This window comes from Ranitomeya variabilis, chromosome 2 (assembly GCF_051348905.1).
Source record: "Ranitomeya variabilis isolate aRanVar5 chromosome 2, aRanVar5.hap1, whole genome shotgun sequence".
Taxonomy (NCBI): Eukaryota; Metazoa; Chordata; class Amphibia; order Anura; family Dendrobatidae; genus Ranitomeya; species Ranitomeya variabilis.
Window position 1 is genome coordinate 459,319,071 of NC_135233.1, and position 12,029 is coordinate 459,331,099.

The 12,029-nt window shown below is 47.0% G+C and overlaps 1 non-coding gene across 1 annotated transcript; it reads right to left on the minus strand.

The window, feature by feature from the left end:
- Positions 1-11,610: 11,610 nt before the first annotated feature.
- TRNAS-UGA (transfer RNA serine (anticodon UGA)) lies at positions 11,611-11,692 on the minus strand. The gene has a single exon. It is a non-coding gene; the product is annotated as a tRNA-Ser (tRNA).
- Between the last annotated feature and the right edge of the window lie 337 nt (positions 11,693-12,029).

Sequence of the window (12,029 nt, forward strand, 5' to 3'; positions counted from 1 at the left end):
CCTTTTGGTCTTTCAAATGCCCCTCAGTCTTCCAGTCCTTTATGCATGACATTTTCCGCGATTATTTGGATAAATTTATGATTGTGTATCTGGGATGATATTCTGATTTTTTCGGATGACTGGGACTCTCATGTCCAGCAGGTCAGGAGGGTTTTTCAGGTTTTGCGGTCTAATTTCTTGTGTGTGAAGGGGTCTAAGTGTGTTTTTGGGGTTCAGAAGATTTCCTTCTTGGGATACATTTTTTCCCCCTCTTCCATCGAGATGGATCCTGTCAAGGTTCAGGCTATTGGTGATTGGACGCAACCCTCTTCTCTTAAGAGTCTTCAGAAATTTTTGGGCTTTGCTAACTTTTATCGTCGATTTATTGCTGGTTTTTCTGATGTTGTAAAACCATTGACTGATTTGACTAAGAAGGGTGCTGATGTTGCTGATTGGTCCCCTGATGCTGTGGAGGCCTTTCGGGAGCTCAAGCGCCGCTTTTCTTCCGCCCCAGTGTTGCGTCAGCCTGATGTTGCTCTTCCTTTTCAGGTTGAGGTCGACGCTTCTGAAATCGGAGCTGGGGCGGTGTTGTCGCAGAGAAGTTCCGACTGCTCCGTGATGAGACCTTGTGCTTTTTTTTCCCGTAAATTTTCGCCCGCCGAGCGGAATTATGATATTGGGAATCGGGAGCTTTTGGCCATGAAGTGGGCTTTTGAGGAGTGGCGTCACTGGCTTGAGGGGGCCAGACATCAGGTGGTGGTATTGACTGACCACAAAAATTTAATTTACCTTGAGTCTGCCAGGCGCCTGAATCCTAGACAAGCGCGCTGGTCGTTGTTTTTCTCTCGGTTTAATTTTGTGGTGTCTTACCTACCGGGTTCTAAGAATGTTAAGGCGGATGCCCTTTCTAGGAGTTTTGAGCCTGACTCCCCTGGTAATTCTGAGCCCACAGGTATCCTTAAAGATGGAGTGATATTGTCTGCCGTTTCTCCAGACCTGCGGCGGGCCTTGCAGGAGTTTCAGGCGGATAGACCTGATCGTTGCCCACCTGGTAGACTGTTTGTTCCTGATGATTGGACCAGTAGAGTCATCTCTGAGGTTCATTCTTCTGCGTTGGCAGGTCATCCTGGAATCTTTGGTACCAGGGATTTGGTGGCTAGGTCCTTCTGGTGGCCTTCCCTGTCACGAGATGTGCGAGGCTTTGTGCAGTCTTGTGACGTTTGTGCTCGGGCCAAGCCTTGTTGTTCTCGGGCTAGTGGATTGTTGTTACCCTTGCCTATCCCGAAGAGGCCTTGGACGCACATCTCGATGGATTTTATTTCGGATCTGCCTGTTTCTCAGAAGATGTCTGTCATCTGGGTGGTGTGTGACCGTTTCTCTAAGATGGTCCATCTGGTTCCCTTGCCTAAGTTGCCTTCTTCTTCCGAGTTGGTTCCTCTGTTTTTTCAAAATGTTGTTCGTTTGCATGGTATTCCGGAGAATATCGTTTCTGACAGAGGGACCCAATTCGTGTCTAGATTTTGGCGGGCATTCTGTGCTAGGATGGGCATAGATTTGTCTTTTTCGTCTGCTTTCCATCCTCAGACTAATGGCCAGACCGAGCGGACTAATCAGACCTTGGAGACATATTTGAGGTGTTTTGTGTCTGCGGATCAGGATGATTGGGTTGCTTTTTTGCCTTTGGCGGAGTTCGCCCTCAATAATCGGGCCAGCTCTGCCACCTTGGTGTCCCCGTTTTTCTGTAATTCGGGGTTTCATCCTCGATTTTCCTCCGGTCAAGTGGAATCTTCGGATTGTCCTGGAGTGGATGCTGTGGTGGAGAGGTTGCATCAGATTTGGGGGCAGGTGGTGGACAATTTGAAGTTGTCCCAGGAGAAGACTCAGCTTTTTGCCAACCGCCGTCGTCGTGTTGGTCCTCGGCTTTGTGTTGGGGACTTGGTGTGGTTGTCTTCTCGTTTTGTCCCTATGAGGGTTTCTTCTCCTAAGTTTAAGCCTCGGTTCATCGGCCCGTACAAGATATTGGAGATTCTTAACCCTGTGTCCTTCCGTTTGGACCTCCCTGCATCCTTTTCGATTCATAATGTTTTTCATCGGTCATTGTTGCGCAGGTATGAGGTACCAGCTGTGCCTTCCGTTGAGCCTCCTGCTCCGGTGTTGGTTGAGGGTGAGTTGGAGTACGTTGTGGAAAAGATCTTGGACTCTCGTGTTTCCAGACGGAAACTCCAGTATCTGGTCAAATGGAAGGGATACGGTCAGGAGGATAATTCTTGGGTCACTGCCTCTGATGTTCATGCCTCCGATCTTGTCCGTGCCTTTCATAGGGCTCATCCTGATCGCCCTGGTGGTTCTGGTGAGGGTTCGGTGCCCCCTCCTTGAGGGGGGGGTACTGTTGTGAAATTGGATTCTGGGCTCCCCCGGTGGCCACTTGTGGAATTTAACTTGTGTGCATCATCCCCTCTGTTCACCTGCTCCTATCAGGATGTGGGAGTCGCTATATAACCTTGCTCCTCTGTCAGTTTCATGCCGGTCAACAATGTAATCAGAAGCCTTTCTGTGCATGTTCCTGCTACTAGACAACTCCCAGCTAAGTTGGACTTTTGTCCTTGTGTGTTTTTGCATTTTGTTCCTGTTCACAGCTGCTGTTTCGTTACTGTGTCTGGAAAGCTCTTGTGAGCGGAAATTGCCACTCTGGTGTTATGAGTTAATGCTAGAGTCTTAAAGTAATTTCTGGATGGTGTTTTGATAGGGTTTTCTGCTGACCATGAAAGTGCCCTTTCTGTCTTCATGCTATCTAGTAAGCGGACCTCGATTTTGCTAAACCTATTTTCATACTACGTTTGTCATTTCATCTAAAATCACCGCCAATATATGTGGGGGCCTCTGTCTGCCTTTTGGGAAAATTTCTCTAGAGGTGAGCCAGGACTGTCTTTTCCTCTGCTAGGATTAGGTAGTTCTCCGGCTGGCGCTGGGCATCTAGGGATAAAAAAACGTAGGCATGCTACCCGGCCACTTCTAGTTGTGCGGCAGGTTTAGTTCATGGTCAGTATAGTTTCCATCTTCCAAGAGCTAGTTCTCATGTATGCTGGGCTATGTTCTCTCGCCATTGAGAATCATGACAATTTTCTAAGAATTTACTATTCACTATTAGGACAACTGTTATGACCCCAATGGCAGAGGGTCTCAGGAATAAATACCATATATACTCGAGTATAAGCCGACCCGAGTATAAGCCGACCCCCCTAATTTTGCCACAAAAAACTGGGAAAACTTATTGACTCGAGTATAAGCCTAGGGTGGAAAATGCAGCAGGTACCGGTGAATTTCAAAATTAGAAATAGATACTCCATACCATTCATTATGGCCCCATAGATGCTCCACATAAAGCTGTGCCATATATAATGCTCTGCACCGTTGCCCCATAGCTGTGCCATATATATAATGCTCTGCACCGTTGCCCCATAGCTGTGCCATATATATAATGCTCTGCACCGTTGCCCCATAACTGTGCCATATAGTGCTCTGCAACGTTGCCCCATAGATGTGCCATATAGTGCTCTGCACCGTTGCCCCATAGCTGTGCCATATAGTGCTCTGCACCATTGCCCCATAGCTGTGCCATATAGTGCTCTGCACCGTTGCCCCATAGCTGTGCCATATAGTGCTCTGCACCGTTGCCCCATAGCTGTGCCATATAGTGCTCTGCACCATTGCCCCATAGCTGTGCCATATAGTGCTCTGCACCGTTGCCCCATAGCTCTGCCATATAGTGCTCTGCACCATTGCCCCATAGCTGTGCCATATAGTACTCTGCACCGTTGCCCCATAGCTATGCCATATATAGTGCTCTGCACCATTGCCCCATAGATGCTCCACATAAATCTGTGCTGCTGCTGCTGGAATAAAAAAACCCAAAACACATACTCACCTGTCTTGCTTGCAGCTCCTCGGCGCCATCTTCCCGGCGTCTCTCCGCACTGACTGATCAGGCAGAGGGCGGCGCGCACACTATATGCGTCATCGCGCCCTCTGACCTGCACAGTCAGTGCAGAGAGAGACGCCGGGAAGATGGCGCGACGCCCGGCGTGTGGAACGAGGACAGGTGAATATGCGATACTTACCTGCTCCCGGCGTCCCGCTCCTTCCCCCTGCCTGTCTTCGGTGCCTGTTGTGAATTTGGTTTCTGGGCTCCCCCGGTGGTTTCTGGTGGTACTGCACTTGTGTGCTTCATCTCCTCTGTTCACCTGTTTTCCATCAGTATGTGGGAGTTTTCTATTTAGCCTTGCTCCTCAGTCATTTCTATGCCGGCCAACAATGTTACCAGAAGCCTTTCTGTTGCATGTTCCTGCTCCTAGACTACTATCAGCTAAGTTGGACTTGTTGTCCTAAGTTTGTTTTGCATTTTTGTTCCAGTTCTCTGTGATTGAATATTTCTGAGGCTGGAAGCTCTTGTGAGCTGAAATTGCCACTCTGGTGTCATGAGTTGATGTTAGAGTCTTAAAGTAATTTCAGGATGGTATTTTGAAAGGGTTTTCAGCTGACCGTGAAGTTCCCTTTTCTGTCTTCCTACTATCTAGTAAGCGGACCTCAATTTGCTAAACCTATCTTCATACTTCGTATGTCATTTTCCTCTAAAATCACCGCCAATATATGTGGGGGCTACTGTCTGCCTTTTGGGGAAAATTTCTCTAGAGGTAAGCCAGGTCTGTATTTTCCTCTGCTAGGGTCAGTCAGTTCTCCGGCTGGCGCTGGGCGTCTAGGGATAAAACTTAGGCACGCTACCCGGCCACTGTTAGTTGTGCGTTAGGTTTAGCTCATGGTCAGCTCGAGTTCCCATCTTCCAAGAGCTAGTCCTTTTGTATGCTTAATTACGTTCTCTTGCCATTGAGAACCTTGACAGTTTGGCCGGCCAAGGGTTAAAATAATTGGCAGAAGAAAGGTGAGAAAAGAAGTCTGCAGAGAATTTATTTTTTTTTTTTTTCTTTCCTGAGTTTGCTCATTAGTTGATTCACTAGCATCTCTGCTTACTGCAGCCTTCGTCTCTCTCTCCTTCTAATCCCTGAATGGTTCTGATTTCACCTGATTAATATGGATCCACAGAGTTTAGCTACAGGTTTGAATAATCTCGCTATGAAGGTTCAAAGCTTACAGGATTTCGTTATTCATGCTCCTACATCTGAACCTAGAATTCCTTTACCTGAATTTTTCTCTGGGGATAGATCTCGCTTCCAGAATTTCAAACATAATTGTAAATTATTTTTGTCTCTGAGATCTCGCTCCGCTGGAGATCCTGCACAGCAGGTCAGGATTGTAATTTCCTTGCTCCGGGGCGACCCTCAGGATTGGGCATTTGCTTTGGCACCAGGGGATCCTGCGTTGCTCAATGTGGATGCGTTTTTCCTGGCTTTGGGGTTGCTTTATGAGGAACCTCATTTAGAGATTCAGGCTGAAAAAGCCTTAATGGCCCTGTCTCAAGGGCAAGATGAGGCTGAAATATACTGCCAAAAATTTCGTAAGTGGTCTGTGCTTACTCAGTGGAATGAGTGCGCCCTGGCGGCGAAATTCAGAGAGGGTCTCTCTGATGCCATTAAAGATGTTATGGTGGGGTTCCCTGTGCCTACAGGTCTGAATGAGTCCATGACAATGGCTATTCAGATTGATCGGCGTTTGCGGGAGCGGTTGACACCATTGGCGGTGTCTACTGAGAAGGCGCCAGAGATTATGCAATGTGATAGAATTCTGTCCAGAAGCGAACGACAGAATTTTAGGCGAAAAAATGGGTTATGCTTCTATTGTGGTGATTCAACTCATGTTATATCAGCATGCTCTAAACGTACTAAGAAAGTTGATAAGTCTGTTTCAATTGGCACTTTACAGTCTAAGTTTATTCTATCTGTGACCCTGATTTGCTCTTTATCGTCTATTACCGCGGACGCCTATGTCGACTCTGGCGCCGCTTTGAGTCTTATGGATTGGTCCTTTGCCAAACGCTGTGGGTTTGATTTAGAGCCTCTGGAAGTTCCTATACCTCTGAAGGGTATTGACTTCACGCCATTGGCTAGTAACAAACCACAATACTGGACACAAGTAACTATGCGTATTAATCCAGATCACCAGGAGATTATTCGCTTCCTTGTGTTGTATAATCTACATGATGTGTTGGTGCTTGGATTGCCATGGCTGCAATCTCATAACCCAGTCCTCAACTGGAAAGCAATGTCTGTGTTAAGCTGGGGATGTCAGGGGACTCATGGGGACGTACCTTTGGTTTCCATTTCGTCATCTATTCCCTCTGAGATTCCGGAATTTTTATCTGATTATCGTGACGTTTTTGAGGAGCCTAAACTTGGTTCACTACCTCCGCACAGAGATTGCGATTGTACTATAGATGTGATTCCGGGCAGTAAGTTTCCAAAGGGTCGTTTATTTAATCTATCTGTGCCTGAACATGCTGCTATGCGGGAATATATTAAGGAGTCCTTGGAAAAGGGACATATTCGTCCTTCGTCATCTCCCTTAGGAGCCGTTTTTTTCTTTGTATCTAAAAAAGATGGCTCTTTGAGGCCGTGTATTGATTATCGGCTTTTGAATAAAATCACGGTTAAATATCAGTATCCTTTGCCACTGCTTACTGATTTGTTTGCTCGAATAAAGGGGGCCAAGTGGTTCTCTAAGATTGATCTTCGTGGGGCGTATAATTTGGTGCGAATTAAGCAGGGGGATGAGTGGAAAACCGCATTTAATACGCCTGAGGGCCATTTTGAGTATTTAGTAATGCCTTTTGGTCTTTCAAATGCCCCTTCAGTCTTTCAGTCCTTTATGCATGACATTTTCCGTGATTATTTGGATAAATTTTTGATTGTGTATCTTGATGATATTTTGATTTTTTCGGATGACTGGGACTCTCATGTCCAACAGGTCAGGAGGGTTTTTCAGGTTTTGCGCTCTAATTCCTTGTGTGTAAAGGGTTCTAAGTGCGTTTTTGGGGTTCAAAAGATTTCGTTTTTGGGGTACATTTTTTCCCCCTCTTCCATTGAGATGGACCCTGTCAAGGTTCAGGCTATTTGTGATTGGACGCAACCCTCTTCTCTTAAGAGCCTTCAGAAGTTTTTGGGCTTTGCTAATTTTTATCGTCGATTTATAACTGGTTTTTCTGATGTTGCTAAACCGTTGACTGATTTGACTAAGAAGGGTGCTGATGTTGCTGATTGGTCCCCTGCTGCTGTGGAGGCCTTTCGGGAGCTTAAGCGCCGCTTTTCTTCCGCCCCTGTATTGCGTCAGCCTGATGTTACTCTTCCTTTTCAGGTTGAGGTTGACGCTTCAGAAATCGGAGCTGGGGCGGTTTTGTCGCAGAAAATTTCCGACTGCTCCGTGATGAGACCTTGTGCGTTCTTTTCTCGTAAATTTTCGCCCGCTGAGCGAAATTATGATATTGGTAATCGGGAGCTCTTGGCTATGAAGTGGGCTTTTGAGGAGTGGCGTCATTGGCTTGAGGGGGCTAGACATCAGGTGGTGGTATTGACCGACCACAAGAATTTGATTTATCTTGAGTCTGCCAGGCGCCTGAATCCTAGACAGGCGCGCTGGTCGTTATTTTTCTCTCGGTTTAATTTTGTGGTTTCTTACCTACCAGGTTCTAAAAATGTGAAGGCGGATGCCCTTTCTAGGAGTTTTGAGCCTGATTCCCCTGGTAATTCTGAACCTACAGGTATCCTTAAGGATGGAGTGATATTATCTGCTGTTTCCCCAGACTTGCGACGGGTCTTGCAGGAGTTTCAGGCGAATAGACCTGATCGTTGCCCGCCTGGTAGAATGTTTGTTCCTGATGATTGGACCAGTAGAGTCATCTCGGAGGTCCATTCTTCTGCGTTAGCAGGTCATCCTGGAATCTTTGGTACCAGGGATTTGGTGGCTAGGTCCTTCTGGTGGCCTTCCCTGTCGCGAGATGTGCGAGGTTTTGTGCAGTCTTGTGATGTTTGTGCTCGGGCCAAGCCTTGTTGTTCTCGGGCTAGTGGATTGTTGTTATCTTTGCCTATTCCGAAGAGGCCTTGGACTCACATCTCCATGGATTTTATTTCTGATCTCCCTGTTTCTCAGAAGATGTCTGTCATCTGGGTGGTGTGTGACCGTTTCTCTAAGATGGCCCATTTGGTTCCCTTGCCCAAATTGCCTTCCTCATCCGAGCTGGTTCCTCTGTTTTTTCAAAATGTGGTGCGTTTGCATGGTATTCCGGAGAATATCGTTTCTGACAGGGGAACCCAATTCGTGTCTAGATTTTGGCGAGCGTTCTGTGCTAGGATGGGCATTGATTTGTCTTTTTCGTCTGCTTTCCATCCTCAGACTAATGGCCAGACCGAGCGAACTAATCAGACCTTGGAGACTTATTTGAGGTGTTTTGTGTCTGCGGATCAGGATGATTGGGTTGCCTTTTTGCCCTTGGCGGAGTTTGCCCTCAATAATCGGGCTAGTTCTGCCACCTTGGTTTCTCCTTTCTTCTGTAATTCGGGGTTTCATCCTCGTTTCTCTTCCAGTCAGGTGGAGTCTTCGGATTGTCCTGGAGTGGATGCTGTGGTGGAGAGGTTGCATCAGATTTGGGGGCATGTGGTGGACAATTTGAAGTTGTCCCAGGAGAAGACTCAGCATTTTGCCAACCGCCGTCGTCGTGTTGGTCCTCGTCTTTGTGTTGGGGACTTGGTGTGGTTATCTTCTCGTTTTGTCCCTATGAAGGTTTCTTCTCCTAAGTTTAAGCCTCGGTTCATCGGCCCGTACAAGATATTGGAGATTCTTAACCCTGTGTCCTTTCGTTTGGACCTCCCTGCATCTTTTTCTATTCATAATGTCTTCCATCGGTCATTGTTGCGCAGGTATGAGGTACCGGTTGTGCCTTCCGTTGAGCCTCCTGCTCCGGTGTTGGTTGAGGGTGAGTTGGAGTACGTTGTCGAGAAGATCTTGGACTCCCGTGTTTCCAGACGGAGACTTCAGTATTTGGTCAAGTGGAAGGGCTACGGTCAGGAGGATAACTCTTGGGTGACAGCCTCTGATGTTCATGCCTCCGATTTGGTCCGTGCCTTTCATAGGGCTCATCCTGATCGCCCTGGTGGTTCTGGTGAGGGTTCAGTGCCCCCTCCTTGAGGGGGGGGTACTGTTGTGAATTTGGTTTCTGGGCTCCCCCGGTGGTTTCTGGTGGTACTGCACTTGTGTGCTTCATCTCCTCTGTTCACCTGTTTTCCATCAGTATGTGGGAGTTTTCTATTTAGCCTTGCTCCTCAGTCATTTCTATGCCGGCCAACAATGTTACCAGAAGCCTTTCTGTTGCATGTTCCTGCTCCTAGACTACTATCAGCTAAGTTGGACTTGTTGTCCTGTTTGTTTTGCATTTTTGTTCCAGTTCTCTGTGATTGAATATTTCTGAGGCTGGAAGCTCTTGTGAGCTGAAATTGCCACTCTGGTGTCATGAGTTGATGTTAGAGTCTTAAAGTAATTTCAGGATGGTATTTTGAAAGGGTTTTCAGCTGACCGTGAAGTTCCCTTTTCTGTCTTCCTACTATCTAGTAAGCGGACCTCAATTTGCTAAACCTATCTTCATACTTCGTATGTCATTTTCCTCTAAAATCACCGCCAATATATGTGGGGGCTACTGTCTGCCTTTTGGGGAAAATTTCTCTAGAGGTAAGCCAGGTCTGTATTTTCCTCTGCTAGGGTCAGTCAGTTCTCCGGCTGGCGCTGGGCGTCTAGGGATAAAACGTAGGCACGCTACCCGGCCACTGTTAGTTGTGCGTTAGGTTTAGCTCATGGTCAGCTCGAGTTCCCATCTTCCAAGAGCTAGTCCTTTTGTATGCTTAATTACGTTCTCTTGCCATTGAGAACCATGACAGGTGCCGCAGCCTCTTTCTCTATCAGCGGTCACCGGCACCGCTGATTAGAGAAATGCATAGGCGGCTCCGCCCCTATGGGAGGTGGAGCAGCCTATTCATTTCTCTAATGAGCGGTCCCACGTGACCGCTCAGGGGAAGAGGCTGCGGCACCCGGAGACCGTGGGAGGGGCAGGGGGAGCGCCAGGAGCCCCGGAAGCAGGTAAGTATATGACAGTGCTCACCCGCCGACCCCACCACCGATCATGACTCGAGTATAAGCCGAGAGGGGCACTTTCAGCCCAAAAATTTGGGCTGAAAATCTCGGCTTATACTCGAGTATATACGGTACCAAGTCTGCAAACACAAAAAACCAGCTCATAGGGCAGTGGTAACTGGGCTGACCATATATCTAATCCTAGCACCACAAATAGCAGTAGCCGGGGAACGTGCCTACGTTGGTTCTAGACGTCTCGCACCAGCCGGAGAACTAACTAACCCTAGAAGGGAAAAGAAAGACCTTTCTTGCCTCCAGAGAAAAGACCCCAAAAGTTGGATACAAGCCCCCAACAAATAATAACGGTGAGGTAAGAGGAAAAGACAAACATAAGAATGAGCTAGGTATTTAGCAAAGAGAGGCCCACTAGCTAATAGCAGAATATAGTAAGATGACTTATATGGTCAGCAAAAACCCTATTAAAATATCCACGCTGGATATTCAAGAACCCCCGAACCGACTAACGGCCGGGGGGAGAACACCAGCCCCCTAGAGCTTCCAGCAAGGTCAGAACTCACATTTAGTACAAGCTGGACAAAAATAGAAGCAAAGCAAATAACCCAAAAAACAAAGAAGCAAGACTTAGCTTAATTTTGCAATAACCAGGACCAGCAGACAGGAGCAACAGAAGGATCTGATTACAACGATGCCAGGCACTGGACTAAGGATCCAGGAAGTTTATATAGCGACACCCCTGGACTAACGACCCAGGTGAGTGCCAAACTGAAGAAAGACAATCCCAGAGTCATATCACTAGTGACCACAAGAGGGAGCCAAAAAGTCTAATTCACAACAGACAACCTCTTCTTGAACAAAATGTTTGGCCCCGATAAAAAAAAAAAAAAAAAGCCTATACTTACCTCCCGTACTGGCGCTGTTCTAGCAGTGTCGGCACTCTCGGTCCCAGAACTGTCATGTGGGGTTGTGACATATGGTGTCTGGCGCCAAATCAGCGCTGGCGTCACTGTCTCCGCCTTCATATGGATAGAACATGAAAAGGAAGCCAGGACTGCGGCTGATCTCTGACTTCTTCTTATGTTCAATCCGTACGAAGGCGGGGACAGTGACACCAGCACTGATTGGGGGCCGGGCACCACGAGGCACAACATTGCACAAGAGCTCCGAAACTGTGAGTGCAGTCACCGCTGGAACAGCACCAGCATGGGAGGCGAGTATGGGCTTTTTTTAAATTTTATCAGGGCCAAACATTTAGTTCAAGAAGGGGTTGTCCTAGCAGCCGAAAACCCCTTTAAGAGTTGTACAAGATTGCCAGAACAAATAGTGACACCTTCTGGTATAAATAGAAAAAAAAATCCTAATGGGGAGGTGTGTACGAGCAAATTAGATTTAGAACCTGTATTTTGTCTAATGAAATACGCTGACAAGATTCAGTACATTTAACTTGATACACCTTAGCAACAAGTTGCAACTTGCTTAAAAAAAAACAACAAAAAAACTTAGGTTTTGGATAAGTTTGAGCTAAAAAAGTGTTTAGTAAAAATTAGCCGTAGTCGGCAGGATTCGAACCTGCGCGGGGAAACCCCAATGGATTTCAAGTCCATCGCCTTAACCACTCGGCCACGACTACTCCACATGGTGGTCACTGACTGCTACAAAATTTCCTTTACCTCTCCAGGTGACATGCCTAACATTGCACAGCAAATGTCTCAGAAAGAATGTTTTCTTCCACTTTCTTTTCACCATGTAACACAAGAAATTAAAGTAACTTGAACATAAACACAAAGCATTCTAGCTCTCGAAATACCATCTAACAAATCGCATCAATCAGTGGTGTGGGAGGGGATATACACAGCTCAGCATTCAGAGCTCTGCTAGATCTGCAGCTGAGAAAACAGGGATTGTATCAAAACTGCTACACCCAGTAAACTAAATGATACCTCTCTGGAATCAGGGTCTCTGTCCCT